General features: G+C 34.8%; 1 protein-coding gene across 10 annotated transcripts in view; it reads left to right on the top strand.

Moving 5' to 3' along the window:
* Positions 1–383: 383 nt before the first annotated feature.
* The window catches only part of Scn3a (sodium voltage-gated channel alpha subunit 3), a 110916-nt gene continuing 94537 nt past the window's right edge, over positions 384–16762 (top strand). For all 10 annotated transcript variants that reach the window (XM_013076038.3, XM_013076049.3, XM_087199724.1 and 7 more), the window contains exon 1: positions 384–616. The gene's annotated coding sequence lies outside the window, so the exon portion shown is untranslated. The remainder of the gene's footprint in view (positions 617–16762) is intronic.

The following is a 16762-nucleotide window of genomic DNA, read 5'->3' as shown; positions in this document are numbered from 1 at the left end:
ATCTAGTTTTGTACAGGAATTTATAGGGTTTTTAAAGTGTTTTTTAGTTATTTATAGATAAGGCAACTTTCCAATTTTATAAAATTTAGGGAAAATGTTAGTGAGGTGAAAATAAGAAGGTATACAAAACAGTCTCATCTGCTCAGATATGGCAGCTTGTTTACACTTTCTGAATCTTGTCGAATTTTACTCTCCATCATTTCAGTGCTGTTATCTTGGGCACCTTCACAAATAACAGTGTTGCCACACTGATTTACCTTTCTACAATAGAGGATAATGGGAATTTGTCTTTTGTTCAATTTTGTGTGTCTACCAGTAGATGGCGGTACCACGTCGAGGGCTGCCACCTTTTTTTTTTTTTTTTTTTCAAAGCTGTTTTCTAATATATGTTGGGTACCATAGAGTGAATCTCAGAACAGGAAGCGGAGGCATAAGCACAGCAGATTCTGGAAAGGTCTCTTTGTTTTCTTGTCCACAGAGAAAGCAAGAAAAAAATTGTAATTAATTTTCAGATCTCTGGTCAAAATCTGAAGAACTGCAGGGGAAGGCACATTATATTCTAACCATCTTGGATACTGGGCTTTGTTATGCTGTGATTCTTAAGGCTCTGTATCAGGTAAGCTGACAAAATATTTAATTATATGCACTATAGAATCTAGCCGCCAGGTCATTTTCCTCATTTGAAATCATCTTCATGCTGCTATTTTTAACATAATGTTTAGGAGTAAATTACAAGAACCAAAGGCACCATTTGATGTGTAAACTGCTTACTATTTATTCCTTTATTTCCCACAGAAAATAGAGCCTCTATTTAGAAATGGTGACTTATAGTACAGACGAGGCATTAGTGGCCTTGTGTTATTGAAACATGCAGATGCCTATGATTCATTGTATTCAGAAAAAATATGTTTTATTACATTGAAAGCTAACCGAATGAATTTCATAGCTTTACATCACCTATTTAAATGTCCAATGTGTCCAGTATTTTTAAAATATAAATGATAGTGAAATTAGAGCTATCTATCTTGTGATTTAGTCTTTTATTTAATAGTACTGGAGAGGTCATGCACACAGGGAGTGACAACAATACAGTGCTGTTTGGCTGTTTGCAACACATTTCCATTTTTCTCCAAAATTTGCTTTCTAGAGGGAAGAAGTTCATCAATAATAATTATTAAAAAGAGATTAAACCTTCTAATAATAAAAAATCCCTATATATTCTATAACATACATTTTAATATACTCACTTATATTAAACATTTACCTTTTAATTCATTGATTTAAAGGATATGTCTTCATGATGAATGGTCCCATAAGCTTGATAGATTTCTATATATTTTTTCTGTGCAGATTTATTGATTGATTATTATTTTTATTACTATCATTATTATCAGGGAAAGCCACTTCACCAAAATAATAATAGTTTATTTTATCTGTGGTCTACATTCTTCTGCAGTTGTCTTTAAAATATTCTATAGCATAACCATAAATATTTCACATGGTTAACAGTCACATACTAGGATTAGAAAATTACTGACAGAAAATATGTCTGTATTAACTGAAAGGTCTTTAAAATTATGAAGATTTTTATATGTACAACAGGTAGTGTAGTGCTGTTTATGAGGACAAAGATGAAGACAAAAAGGCTTGCAAAAATTTGCAAAGAAAGGTTTCATCACGTTCACTCCAAATAGTGTCTGCCTATATGAAATAAAGACCTGTGATTTCCATCCAGGCTTTTTGTCAGTACAAGCAGAAAGGGCTTAAAAATTATAACTTGAGATGTTTTAATTATAATTTCTAATGATACTGTAAAAAATAGTATCGCACTTAATAATTTATATGGTGTAGCAATAATCCCCCCTAAAAGCATTTTAAAATAGTGGTTGCCTCAGTGGAAAGCCCTAGTCTTATGTATTTCAGAAGAACTCCTACCATAGCATATAAAGAATACTATTTCTTTGGAAAGGGTTCTCAGAAATAAATGTTAATTAGCTCAAGTGTACACTGCACACCATGCTTCCCTACAGGTGACTGAATGTGAGTAACTTTATTCTGTGTAAACATCAGAGCTGGTTGATTGAACTGGTTTATAGTTATGAATGAATGTTTGTATTTCAGCCTTGAATGCCACTTTTTTTTCTGGTATAGTAGCAAAATTTTTTTGTTGTTCATCGGTACATGTGGTCTATATGTGAAAAGCAAATGCACATGGAACTCTTCACCTCACAAAATGTGCTCTTTGAAAATGTGTTTTGATTAAGTGATATACAAAATAAGTTTGACTATTTTGTTCTTTACAAAATCTAATGGTGACTTCATTTGGCAGGCCAAGAGTAATACTGTGGTTTGTTCATGTGGTGGAGGCAAATTGACTGAGCTCTGAGCTAGAAGTCTTGGGATCTGGTTCAAGTTGTGCTTGGTTGCCTCAGAAAAGATAGCAAGTATCACTGAAACTCATGTTCCTTGCCTGTAAAAGATTGGAAGGACATCTGTTTTTGAAATTCTATGATTCTAATTCATCTAGATTTTCCCCAGTTGTTTTTACAGTTTAAATATAATTTGATACAAATTTGGCTCTAAGCTGTACATGAGGATAGATGTATTTGAAATAAATATTTTTTATTGCAGAATAAATTAAATATTCTTTCAGTGGTGGATACAAGCAGGGAGCAATATGGTGACATGGTTAAGGGCAAGAACTTGACATGTTTAGTCCTAGCTCCAATATTTCTTAACAAAATAAACTTTGTGAGCATCTATAAATCATTAATAAAATAAGAATGAAGAATAATGCCCATTTAAAAAATTGTGGAAATAAAATAATGTCTCTTCAGTGCTTAGTATAGATCCTTGAACATTATTATGGCCCCCTCTGCTATCTGTTCCCTAAACCCCCGCCAAAAGGGATAGGTATTAAAGTTATTATCAGAGCTGTTGTTACACTCTCTGCTACCACAACAGGAGGAATAGAATGAAACCTCCAGGAAACTCTGTAGATGAGCAGTGAGCAGTTCTCCTTCTAGAAGAGTGCCCTTGTGAAACAAACAGTAACAACAAATTTGTTACCTACAATACCAGTTGGTGGTGATGTCCTGGGCACCACCAGTAGTGTTCCTAGAAGTCTCACAATACCTTCTAGAAGACAGTTTTTCTGCCCTGTGATGCCATTCTGAACTCCACTCCTCTGCCTTTTTTCTTTTCAACAAGACAGAACTAGAAGCCTTACTTCATTTTTCCTTAACAGGATATACCTATTAGACAAACGGCTCCTGGGAAAATGTGCAGGGGTCTTCTAGGATTCATCACACATCACATTCAAATGTCAAGTAATGTCTACTATGATAGCCAGATAACAGAGCCTCCATCCCAGAAATGTCTTGATTATGTGGTTATCTCACCTGCTCTCCACCACTCAAATCTATTGATCTATTCAGTAAAGGTGAAAAGGAAGTTGTGCCTGGGGAAATTATTGACATACTGCAAAATCCTGGCTTCTCTCCGAAGGTTTTCTCTCAGTGCAGCTTTGCACTCCTGACAGCCATGTGCTCCTGGGATCTCTGGGAGCTAGAGCTAGGATGACCTTTCAGCACCTCAGGCCTCCTAATCCTTCCCTTCAACCACCCTGGGCCTCTTTAAAATGACTCAAGTAACTGCGCTGTCAGCTTCATCTGCATGGCAGCCCAGATGACTTAATGGACACATGATTAGACAGATCTGAGATGGCTGAGCTTGGAAGCTTAAAGATAGGAGGGTAAGGTTTCTCAATTAGACAAATGTTGTGCTTGGAATTTGAATTTGTTCCCAGTCATCTTTCGTGGCTCTAGGTCACTCCCAGTCCTTTTAGTCCTTATTTCTAAGGTTGAAGGTTACCGAAAGCATTCATATGTATAACACAGAAGTTTTTTTCACTGAAGAGTGAGCATGTGAGTAGATAGTGAAATTTCTTCAAATGAATGCCTATGCCAATTACTTTTTTCTTGTTATCATTCTTGTATGGAAATACTGTGAACTCACTGAAGGATGAGAATGTCTTGTTGGTCATCTAAAAATATATTATTGATTTCCATCTTAATATTGGTGGTTTATTTCATTAGTTTTCCCCAAAAATGATGATTAATTACCCAAATGGTCTTGAAATAAATTTAAGATATTAACAATTCATCTCTAGTTTTTTCTTTTATTCCTAAATTACCTTTACTTTCATTTGAATTCTACTCCATAAACAGTTTTCATAGAAAAAACAATACACAAATGACATCTGAATTACTACTTCTTGAGATAGATTGTTCCTTGAGGCAGGTATAAAATTTGAGAAGAGAGAAAGGCAGTCATGGTGTTACTTTGTCCTGCAAGTTCACACATTTATCTTTGATTTGGAGGGTACTCTTGTATTGCAATTTTATATAACGACATTTTTCACTCTGGAGTGAGGCTAACACACTTTTTAGTTTACACTTTAATAAAATGTAATAAGTTATAGCCATTAATTCTAGTTCAGAATAGTGCTAACTTTAATTTTTTAATAATACAGTAATAAGTAAAATCTCTCTTGCTAAGGAAGATAAACTTTGTTTTATAAACTGCCTATCTGCAGTTCTTTGAATATCTGAAATTTAAACATATGTCTAGACATACCCTTCTTTAAAATTAGTGTGACTATCTCTTTAGCTGGATATCACAAGTTCCAGAGTGCCTAATATTGATTGATTGATTGTTTATATCTCTATCCCTTTCTTCTCTGCATTTGAAGGGATAAAGGATCTTATGGGAAAAAATTTTAAAGAAGAGTGTTGCTCATGAGATACAAATAAAAGAGTAATTGTGAAGAAACTTCCCAGCAAGTTGACAATATTAAGATACAATGCATGTAAACATATGCTAGGAAATGTTGTATAAGGCAATTTTCAGAGGCTGTTTAAGTTCCTTTAAGGTTAAGAGAACTCTTTTAAAATTCTGGAGTTATTTTTGTAATAATTGAATTCACCTTTCATCCTCCTGGAGACCGCATATAGGGAGCCCTTCATGTGATTAAACTCTGTGCTAGAGCACAGAGAAATGATGGTTCCTGAATTATTAAAGAGTGGTTTAATATTGTTTTATTCAATGGGTGAACTAAAAGATGAGAAGTCACTCTTTAAATAACTTTGACCATTTTCTTCCAAGAAGCTCTCTTTTGGGAATTTTAATCTCCTAATAGAATATACTTTGTTCTCACTTGAGTTGTACAGAACATTTTGTCCCTTTTTTCCTCAGGAGTTTTAACTAGAAAAAGTCACTAAATCACAACTTTATTGCTAAGAAGTGACATTGTGCTTCTGCATGGAGGCATACTCTTTCATTAGCATCATAGATCCTTTTTTTTCTTCCTTTACTATTAATGCTTCCCTTATCATTGCTATGTTGTCCCTATTGTGCTAATTCATGCCATACAATATACTCAATTTTACTCTGTTAGAGACTATTGAGATCTTTAAAAGCTTAAAATTTAGAGAAAACATAAGTCCTTTAGCTATGCAATTGAAAAATATTATTGATTGGGTATTTACATGTCCTAGAGGTCTACAGCATGCAAAAGTTTTAAAATTTCATATTATCTTCAATCATACCCAGTAATGATTATAATAATGATTACAGTAAAAGTACATTCTCCCTTGCTTTCTCTTTTCCTTTCTTTTATTTTTTTAAGAACTTAATACTGAATCCAGGGCCTCACATATGCTAGGCAAGTACTCTACCACTGAGTTACATCCCCAAAACAGTAAATCCTTTATTAATATTAGTTTTCAACAATTGTATTAAGTTCTGCTATTAATCTTTATATACTTATACAAAAATTCATCTATACTATTAAATTAACATTGGCAAAAGACAAAAATATAATTCACAATCATACTGTATTTTTTCTCATTGACATAAAACCTAGGAAGTATTGGATAAGAATACCAATCAAATACATACTTGGAATGAGAACTTTATGGCCAGTAAATGAAAAGTCAAAAGGAAAATGAGAAAAGATACAAGTACATTTGTGAAACCTCATGAATTAAAATGACAGGAGAAAAAAACACCTGGAAGAAAGACATAAGAGCATGCTGAGAGAAACAGAAAGAGGTACACCCTCAAGAGCCCATTGAAAGTGGCCTAAGGCTGTGTCCGCACCTTGCAGTCACTTGGGAAGCTGGAAAAAGAGCAATGCTTGGCTCCACCTTTGACCAATTTAATTAGAATCTCTGGGGCTGAGCCTGGATATCTGTGTTTGTTTAAAAGCTCTCCAAGCAGAGCTCAAAAACACAGCCAGGTTTGAGAAGGGAACAAGTGGAGGGAGGCAGAGAAAAATATGATATGCTAAGAAAAACTTATCTAGAGAAGAGAAAAAGATAGTGAGCAAATGACTTTCAAAATAATTTCAAAATGCTGATGAGTGGGCATGTGTTAAATAAAGATATTACAAATACTTTAAAAATAAGAAGAAATACACTCCTATCAATTTCTATGAGTGAAGTAATAGAATTGATCAGGTTAGCATTGATTCTATATGTTTATGCATATAGAATATTAAAATAGTTTGTGTTTCAAATAGTTTATTATCATTAATTCTGTTTAAAAGTTTGCATAGGTGCTAGTTATGGTATACTTAGCAAAGTGAGAGTACAAACAAATGTGTATATTTAGAAGTAAGAACCAGTAGACATCAATTTATACAGAGGTTTGCCATCCTCTTTATTCTTTTTTTTTTGGTACTGGGGATTGAACTTGGGACCTTCTGCTTGCGAGGCAGGTGGCAGCACCACTGAGCTAAATGCCCAGCCCCGTCATCTTTATTCTTTAGCTTATAAATTACTGTCTTGAGAAATAACTTTTAAATAATCAAATAAAGATTATTTAAAAGATATTCTTTGAATATCCAGGCCATCTACCTAAAAACAAAACACTTTAATTTTCAATATTTTGAAACTCCAATTTTTGGAAGATATTGAAGAACGGCAGTTTCTGTAAATCAAGGAACATTTAAAAACCAAAATGCATTTTTAAATTATATTTTAAGAGTTAATTAAACTAATAGATAAATAGAATTATTAATTAATTGCATTTCTTAAAAGGAATTCCATTCTTAAAATGAATCAGCTTGTTAAGCTATTCAAGGAGACAATATTCTGAGCTAACACCTCAGTTGTTTTCTGTGTTAGCTTCCTACAGTTCTCTCCACAACTGAGCAAGAAACCATAGTAGTATTAATAAAATAATTTTCTGTGCCCCTCAGGGCACTTATATCTTCATCTTTCCTCTAGAGGATCATCATTTAATATTACTGCTCAGAATGACTTTCTACACCATCTCTCACATTCTTTCAACCTGGAGAGTAAAATTATCATCTTATGGAACAAACATGTTAAATCTCAGGCTAAGAAGATCCACATGTTGAAGTAGTTGGCTGGTGCCTCTGCTGTAAACAGAAGGAATGTAATATCATGTTCCACGCCAGGCTCATGATCAGTGTCTCTGACACAGTGCTTGGGTTCTCACACTGGTATCGGATCACTTTGCACCTCCTATTATACAGTACACAAAATATTTAGGCAGTCCACCATGAGTGTATAAATAACGAATCTTTCAGCTGCTAATAAGAATGAAAGCCTGGAGACTGTCCACCTTAAACAACTCAATCAGAGAGTGAATAATTTATTGTTGGTAAAAATATTAATTTCTACCAACATGGTGACTACTATAAGAAATGACTTGATTCTCTTGGGGAAATAATTTCAATTTGTAATTCAAAATCATAATAAGTGAAAATAAAAGGTAATGCTTAGGAGTACATAAAAAGCGGCAGATCATATTTAAATCATGATGCAGGTCATTAGGCAAATTAACACTGAAGTGTTAAGACACACCACCAGAGCAATAGTGAGCTACCCCTTTTGCATTTGTAGATATGCTTTTTCACTTGGTACCTTAAAGTTATCCTGAGTCATTGTAAGACTCATTTGTTTTAAGTATCCCAATAAATGTACAGTAGTGGTGCCTGGTTTCAGACAATACTCTATGAAATGAGTCTTATTAGAAAATAATAAACACTTTTTTCAACAATTCACATTTTTTTAAAATCACATTCCTCAGGAAAGCTGAATTTGAGAAGATGTGTAAATAACAACATATTTTCTACTCATTCTCTTAATTTTTTTCTAAATACAAATTTTGAAGGCTAAATATTTAAGACTTCATGTGGGAACTCTCTGTACTTTCCAATCAATTTTTCTACAAACCTAAAATAGATCTTTAAAAGAGCCTATTAAAATTTTAAATGGGTGGGATTTGAAAAATGAGAGACTTCAGCATCCAATTTTACACAGAAAATTTTTTCAGAATCCAGAATCACCCATGTCCTTGAGGAGACACTTGGGGCATGGTAAAATGACTACTTTCCCTGGCATCTTCTCCCATCATTTCTTCTTAAGCTTCTCCTCAGATTTCTGCCTTCTCTAGCTAGTTTCTTACTTACTAGATCCTCTATCCTGAAGGGAAAGACAAACAGAGCATGCCAACTTTTAAATTACTCCTTGTTAGCAGTTTGGTTGCTGCGGTCCCTAACATAAAATTTTACATCACGTGTAATTTTCTCTTACCTGTGGTATTCTGTTTCTCCTTTGGCATTAAAATCATGAAGCCCTAGGCAGCATCTCTCCTGCCTTCACACACAGAAACTTTCTCCTCTGCTCACCACTGCAGTAAGTGGCATCATCCACACCTAAATTAGGCCAGTGTTTTCAACCCCTTGCTCTATTTTGGTGCCAATGATATTCTCAGCTACTGAAGGAAAAACACAGACACTCTGGGCCCTGAATTCGTATCCCAGTAAAGACATTTTTCCACCTTTCATTTATTTCAAAAGGTCTTATTTTAAGGGGACTTAACCAAGTGAATAGTCAGAGTTCACTGAAAACCAGACCTAAAGTTTGGCAGGTTTTTTTGAAAACTGTAATTTATATAAAATCTCTCAAATAAATGAGACTCGATATTACAGTTTTATGTACAATTGTACATGAATTTCATGTACATCCAATTGGATATACAATTAAATAACTATATTTAGAAAGGATTCAGAAGGTAGTACTTTTCAGCAACCACCTTCAAACCATGTTTTACTCAAGGCATTCACATTCATCAAAAAGGAACTTAAATTTGAACTGGAAATGAAGTGTGCAAGCACCTAGATTACTAAAGTCTTTTTAAAAATGAAGATATCCTCTGACAAGGATGCCAGAGTAACAACAGTAGTGCAGGACTCAGTGGCCCTTGTCCAGAGTACATGGTATTGTTCTACATTCAGACTCCTCTCAGAAAGGACACAGGCTTATTGTATACCCTATACAGAGGCCCAAGTCTGGACACTGATTTAGAGCTCGACAAGTAAAAGAGGCACTACACTGGTCAGTTTCCTGCCTCTCCCTTCTTCCTGCACACGAGGATACTAAACTGCTGAGATCTTGAGTGTCGAAGTATCACAGCAAGTGAGAGCAGACACTAGTCTAGAATACAGATTTCCTGGATTACAATTTGCTCCCCTCCACACCTCCCTCCACCCTGTCTTTTGTTAAATCTTATTTCTATAAAGAATGGGACAAGGCCTGTTTTTTTATTGTGTTTCCCTTATTCTGTGATACCATCTCAAGGTGGCCTACAATGAGGCATTATAAACATCTATTCATGGGACATGCTTAGTAGAGAAGGCCTCCTCTTGTGGTTAGTTTTGGCTGATGAAAAAAAACATGACAAATGGAATTGAGAACCTTCTAAATCATCCTGTGCTCCAGTGGAGTTGGCCACTTGCACTGGTCTGCAGGCAGTGATTAAACCTCTCTGCTCCAGGCTAGATAAATCCTAATCATCGGTTTTCAAAACTCAAGAACTGCAGATAACATGTGGACTCGTCAGCACCACCATATTGATGGAATGCAAGTTGTACCTCAGTATCCCAGTTCTGAATTTCCCTTAGGTTGCCAAGGGAAAAGGGCAATTGAATCTCAACCCTCAGTTGTGAAAACAGTGTGCTGTCATTTTGATTACAGTCAGTAAACAGTCTGTGTTTGCCTGCAAAGAAACAGCCTAAAGCACACAGCACCAGGAAGCAGTAGGAGAAACGTGGCTGAGAGCACCTCCCGGAGCTATTATGGCTGAGGTGGAGGTAGGAATATGGATCAAGAATTAGCTATTGGCCTGAGAATATTGTTTGCTTTCTATTTGCCACATTGACAATTTATTTCAAAATAGAAATCTTCCTTTAATTATTATTTAGATTTAAATGTGCCTTTTATTCCTCTAAACACACACACAGAATATTTGCTTGTGGGCGAAGTAGCTTTTTCATCACAGTATTTCTTCATCCAAAATCCTATGTCCTAAGGACAAAAGCAACAATCTAACTAAACATGATAGAAAACTATTTATTCAGAGAAAGCCCCATCCTTTTAGAACATCTCAGGGTAGGGAATTGCCATGCTGTAATCATGCATTTGTTCATGGGTTTGATCACCTGGAGGAAGTTGATATCGTAGAAAGATATAGACAAGATTAACACTGCCCACTGGGAATATGATGACATCGTCATATGTTCTTTAAAATTTTCTAGATGCTAACACTAAAAATAGAAAAAAAAGACAGAAAGTACAATTAATTTAATCAGTGAAATATTTTATTAGAAATAATATGCTCAAAGCATTATGTCAAAATTTGGCACCTACACGCATTTCAAGTGCACACGTTTCAAGTGGTCAGTAGAGATCATATTGGACAGAACATTTGTAGACTTTATTTTAAGTAATTGTATCTAATAAGAGGTTAAGTACTCAGAAAGACTCTGTCCTCAAGGAGTTTAATAGTAGATGTAGAATTGATAAGGTACCTCAATAACAACAAAAGACAGAATATTATAATTATTGTATGAATTTTGAAGGCAATATGTGTGTGCTTTGGGAATTCAGGGGAAGAGCAAATCACTCCTGACTTGAGATTGGTATATAATGAGCCTTGAAGTACAGGCAGGATTTTAACCCACAATGATTGCTGGTAGATGAAATTTCAGGTAGAGGGAACTTTGTGTGTGTGTGTGTGTGTGTGTGTGTGTGTGTGTATTTGTTGGTCTGTCTGTGTGTGTTTGTGTGTGGTACTGGGAATTGAACTCAAGAGCACTCTACCTATTGAGTTGCAAGCCCAGGCCTTTTTCAATTTTATTTTATGTTGAGACAGAATTTCACTAAGTTGCCCAAATTGTCCTTGGACTTGCAGTTCTGCCTTGGACTCCTGAGTAGCTGGGATTACAGACTTGCAGCACTGCACCCGGCTCACAGGAAACATTTTTGAATTCCAGACACTAGACGCTGGGGACTTTCAGGGAATGGTAACTAGATCAGTTTGACTAGAGAAGAATATATATGCAGAGTATGTATGACGAAATTGGAGAAGTAGGGTGGTGAAATATTTTTAGAGAATCTTTGGTTACTTTTTCTAAAGAAAGAAGGCCTTGGATTTGGTAGCAGCTTTTATTTATTACCTACCTTGCCTTCGCCAAGTTACTTATCTCTGAACTTTACAGCTTTCCTATATGCAAAATGAAGAAAATAATGATATTTATTTCCTATGATTGTTGTGGATACTAAATGAATTAAGTTGTGTGTGGCATACATAGTAAGTGCTTAAGCAATATTCTCGGTACCATTATTATTATTATCATTTCTTTAAGATATTTTAGAGTAGGTAATACTTTAAGTGAAGCATTCAGGTTTTAGTTTGCTTTATTTTGAAAAGAGTCCAATAGAGTTGCCCAAAATTGTCCTTGAACTTACAATTATACAGAGTTATACAATTAGAGTTATACAGAGTTATACAATAGAATTATACAGCTATCTTTGAAGTAAACAGGATTTTAATGTATGTATTTTGATCTAGATTAGATAGGACTATATGATAGAACATATGATACTTATAGGATATTTGTTTGTTCTTGATACAGTGAGTTCTTTTATATTTTGCATTCTAATGGCAACAAAACACAAAACTGAATTACTTTATATACTTAACCAATTCCTTACATGAGGATATTTTAAGTTTTTCTAGGTGTGCTATAATAAAATATATTCCCATAAATAGAATACATGTCTTCCAAAATGGGTGATTATCCAAATAGTAAATCTTAATAAAAATTATTAAAATTTTTTGAGAAACCAAAATTAAATAATTTGATGATTTAAAAATATTTATTGAGCACCTACTATGTGTTACATATCATTCTAGAGACATGGGATTCATTGGTGAACAAAATATGAGGTTTGATCAAAACCTATGATGAATGTTTAAATTTTTAAAAAAATTACAGTGAAAGAGATAATGCTATTAATTTCCCTCAAAATCCTCCCCCTCATTTGGAACACATTTATCCCATGATACTTGCCACTTTCTGAAGCAGTTCTGGAAGTCCTTTTTTATATCTTTAGTTCATTATTGTGGCTGTCTCCATGAGTTATAAAAATGTTTAGCTTTCATGGTCATTTTGATTTTAGAAAAGAGCCAAAAGTTACACAGTGCTAGATCCAGTCAATTAGGTAGATGAGGACACACTGTAACGCTTTTATTTCACAGAAATTATCATAAAAGTTTGATCAGTGAGGTGTGACAAAAAAATATGATGAATTTTTAAATTAAAAAAGTTATTACAGTAGAAGACACATTTCCATTAATGCCCCTAAAATACTTGTAATATTCCCCTGGCTTTGAACACACTTATCCCATTGTTCTTGGCAGTGTGCCTTTTACTATAATACATTTTTTAGAAAAAATTTACCCTTGTATTTTAATCACCCCTTGAAGATGCCTCAACAAGCAAATATTTTAGCCTCTGTGAAGTTTATATGCCACTCCGGACAAACAGAAAATGAATTATCATTATAAGTAGGTCAGATGTCGCATAGTAAGTTGATAAGTGTTTGGTGAACAACAGAGGAAGGTAAGGGACTAGAGGGAATGTGTGAGCAGTCTCTGTAAGAAGGTAAATTCTGATCAATGCATGGAGATGAGTGAGGTAGTCATTCAGCTCACTGGGAGAAGCCTTCAGGGGTGAGGAAGCAGTCTGTGCTTCCAGGCTCAAAGCTCAGCCAGAAGCCAGTTTGGCCAGACAGTCAAGGGGAAGGAGAGCAGAAGGAGGGGAGGAGAGCAGAAGGAGGTGAGGACAACCAATTAGCTGAAGTCAGGTCACAAGGACGAGCTGGCAATTGGAAGGGTTTTTGGACTTTCTTCTAGGTAGGTACTGAAGGCTTCTGAGCAGAAGCGCGCCATGATTTGATTTCTATTGTCTCCACCTCACTGTGACTGGTGGTATGAAAATAGGCTCAATGGGAGTCGGGCTAAAGGCAGAGACAGAAAGCTATTGCAGGCTCTGCAAAATGCTGCCATCAATCATTTTGAGGTTCAGAGGAACCATGCCACAGGACATTAAATGAGACAGAGGAGGCTATGATTGTCATCTTTGAAAAATCATTGAAATGAGGGCAATATGACTAACATCTAGGTTTCTAACTTCAAAGAAACCAAAATTTTGGACTGTTTAGCTTAGTCACTGTCAAAATGTAGTTCCAAAGTTGTCAGCACCAGCATAACTTGTCACTTGCTAGAAATGCAAAGTGAGGCCCCACCCATATCTACTGCAATAAACAGCTTTGGAGTGGGGCACAGAAAGAAGCTGTATTTTATTAAAAAGTTTTCCAGGTAAACTCATATTCTTTTTTCTAGTACTGAGGATGAAGCTCAGGGACATTCTACTGCTGAACTACATCCCTACCCCTTTTTATTTTTCTAATTTTTCTCTAAGTTGCCTAGGCTGACTTCAAACTTGCAATCCTCCTGCCCCAGCCTCCTAAGCAACTGGTATTATAGGTGCATATCACTTATCTAGTTCTGAGTTAAATCTTAAGAACCTCAACTATACCCTAAGTTAGGAAAACTAGATGGCCTGAAAGATTCTTTCCAATTTGAGGATATGGTGTTTCCAAGTTCAAATTTTAAGATTTATTATCATTGCAAAATTAAGAGAGTTCTTGAGAAAAAATGGGTTATTTATAAAAAGTATAGAACCATGCTTAAGAGTGAAGAAAACTTTTAAGATGTGCTCTTAGAGGGATTTTGTTTTTGTCGTATCCCATAGCTCTGAAAAAGGTAATGTAAACTGACATATTATTTGTTTAAAGCTTTGTGCAATAGGATGTCCAAGACCAGGAAAATGAAGACCATGTATATGATATATGTATTAAAGATTATGGGTTAATGAAATTACTCTTTGAGAATGTACATTTAGTTCTAAGCCAACTGGCCCCATCATTTCTAGAAGAAAGGCAGAAATGGATCTTATACAACACAAAGAAATCTTAGATTTTGCATCCAAGAAGGGTCCCTGGGGCACACTGGGAGTGGATGTATGGTTTGTTTCCCTACATAATGTTACACAATTTCACTCCTTGCTAATTTCATGATGGAAAAAAGTTACATTCTTGATGGAGACCTCAAGATCTAAAACCAGATAAGCAGGTTGTAGGTAAGACTGCTACCTTGTTGCAGAAGATGAGAAAGGTGGTTCCTTCCTCACGGGAACACTTCCAGGGACCTGCTGACCAAGAGCTTTCAGATTTTCAAGGAGTAGCTTTGGATCTTCTCCAGTACTTGCCAAAGTGCTGAGGAAGCACAGTTTTATAGTGTATTGACTGAAAGATATGATTTTGACCTGGAAAGTTCTGCCACAAGTATATTATCATGTCAGAATAAAGGAAGATAAAGTGGATTGAAAGAAAATAGTATGGATGGCCAAAAATAATTAACGGATAGCCAGGCATTGGGGCTCTCAGCTGTAATCCTAGCATTCTGGAAGGTCGAGGTAAAATAATCACAAATTCAAACCTAACCTGGGCAGCTTAGCAACTTAGTGAACCTTGTCTCGAAATACAAAATAATAAAGGGTTGAATACAGCTTAGTGCAAAGGCCCTGAGTTCAATCCTCAGTATCACTAATAGTAGTAGTAATAATAATAATAATTAATAACAATATAAACTAAAGATGCAAAGTGATGCTAAAATCAATGGAGAAATACCAAAATGAAAATCTAAAAAAAAAAACACTGGGGACTAGGTATCTTAAAGGATAGTCAAGATAAATGAAAATAACACAAAAGGGAGTATAAACAATTCATCTTACCTCTAGAAAATTGAATTGTTGATACTAGTGATACTGTTAATAACATCAATGATAAAAATAGGAATTAGTTAAGAGAAATAAATTTAAAGTAACTTCATCCAAAATTCTGCAGCTAGTCTCATTCATTTTCACAGTAAAGTTTCCATCACATTTTTTGAGCTAACAATTCCTCCTCATTGTGGAATGAAGAGTTTCCCCTGCATTTCAAAAATGGTGAAATTCTAATAAGTAAATCTCAAAGACTAACCATTTGGGGAAGGTCTCTAAGTTTAATAAACTTATTAGGTCATCTGAAAACAAAGTTTCTGGACTAATCTGACCACCTTCTAAGTGAAAATATACTGAGTTTAACAAATTTTAACCAATAGTAGAAGACATTTGATTAAACTTTGTATAAGTCTTTATAAAATTAAATTTAAGATATACATTGAGTAAGCTACTTACTGTTCCTTATGCTATGTGCTAGATAAATATTCTTCTCACCAGTTTAGATCTTGGAATAAATTTGGTTTTATATACATACTTTTAGGAATTATTTTTGTTTTGTATTTTTCTAAAATAGAATAAAATCTGATTCAATGTGCTTCCATGTTTTCTTAGGTATCAGATGCACAAGAGCTATTTTCAAGCCTTGATTATGCACACTACTCATTCTTCTTAATCTCAACTCTTTTCCTTGTGACTTCTTTTCTCAAATTGTAGTCTGTATACTATATGTACCGAATTCACTAGTACACTTTCTGGATCCTGACACAGGCCTTCCTTAGAAATCTTCTTCTTCTTCTTCTTTTTTTTTTTTTTGGTACTGGGGATCGAACTCGGGTCCTTGCGCTTGCGCAGCAGGCGGCAAAACCACTGAGCTAAATCCCCCGGCCCCCTTAGAAACCTTCTTTAGCAAGTAGCCAAAGTAATTTTCATGCTGAAGTTTAGAATGGCTATAAAGAATCTAAATTTATGTAACAGTTACTCTATAAGGCATGACCTACCACTATTTTTTTTCCATTAAGTTTATTGCTACATTTTAGGTATGAAATACAGTTACATTCATCATTGGGATCTTGTACCTTTACATGATGTATCTTGGTTCCTATTTTTTTCCCTTTCCCCTGCCCTCCCTTCACCCCCTCCACCCTTCCCTATTTGCAAAGACTTTGCTTCCATTTTTTTTTCTTTTCTCATTTTTTTCTTTTCCCTTCTTTTCTTTCCCCTACCCCTTCCACTTCTCCTACTCCTTTAGACCTTTTCTTCCTATTACACAATATCCATTATACATTTTTAAAATTACATTATCAAAATTTAGAGGATATTACCACAGATTTTACAGAATTTAAAAGGATATAGAAAGCATATTACAAAAATCTGTTTTGAAATAAATTTGACAACTTCTAAGAAGTACCTTGGAAGACAAATTAATGAAACTAACTCTGGAGGAACTATACAATTTGAATAACACCTATTAAAGAAAGTATATTCCTAGCTTGAAAACCTACCTATATAACAACAACAGGCTCATATACATTTTAACTG

Source organism: Heterocephalus glaber, unplaced genomic scaffold (genome assembly GCF_053883595.1).
Source record: "Heterocephalus glaber isolate CG9 unplaced genomic scaffold, H.glaber_assembly_v1.0 deba00000347, whole genome shotgun sequence".
NCBI classification, from domain to species: domain Eukaryota; kingdom Metazoa; phylum Chordata; class Mammalia; order Rodentia; family Bathyergidae; genus Heterocephalus; species Heterocephalus glaber.
Note: the sequence above shows the minus strand (reverse complement) of the source record. Positions and strands in the feature narration are given on the sequence as shown.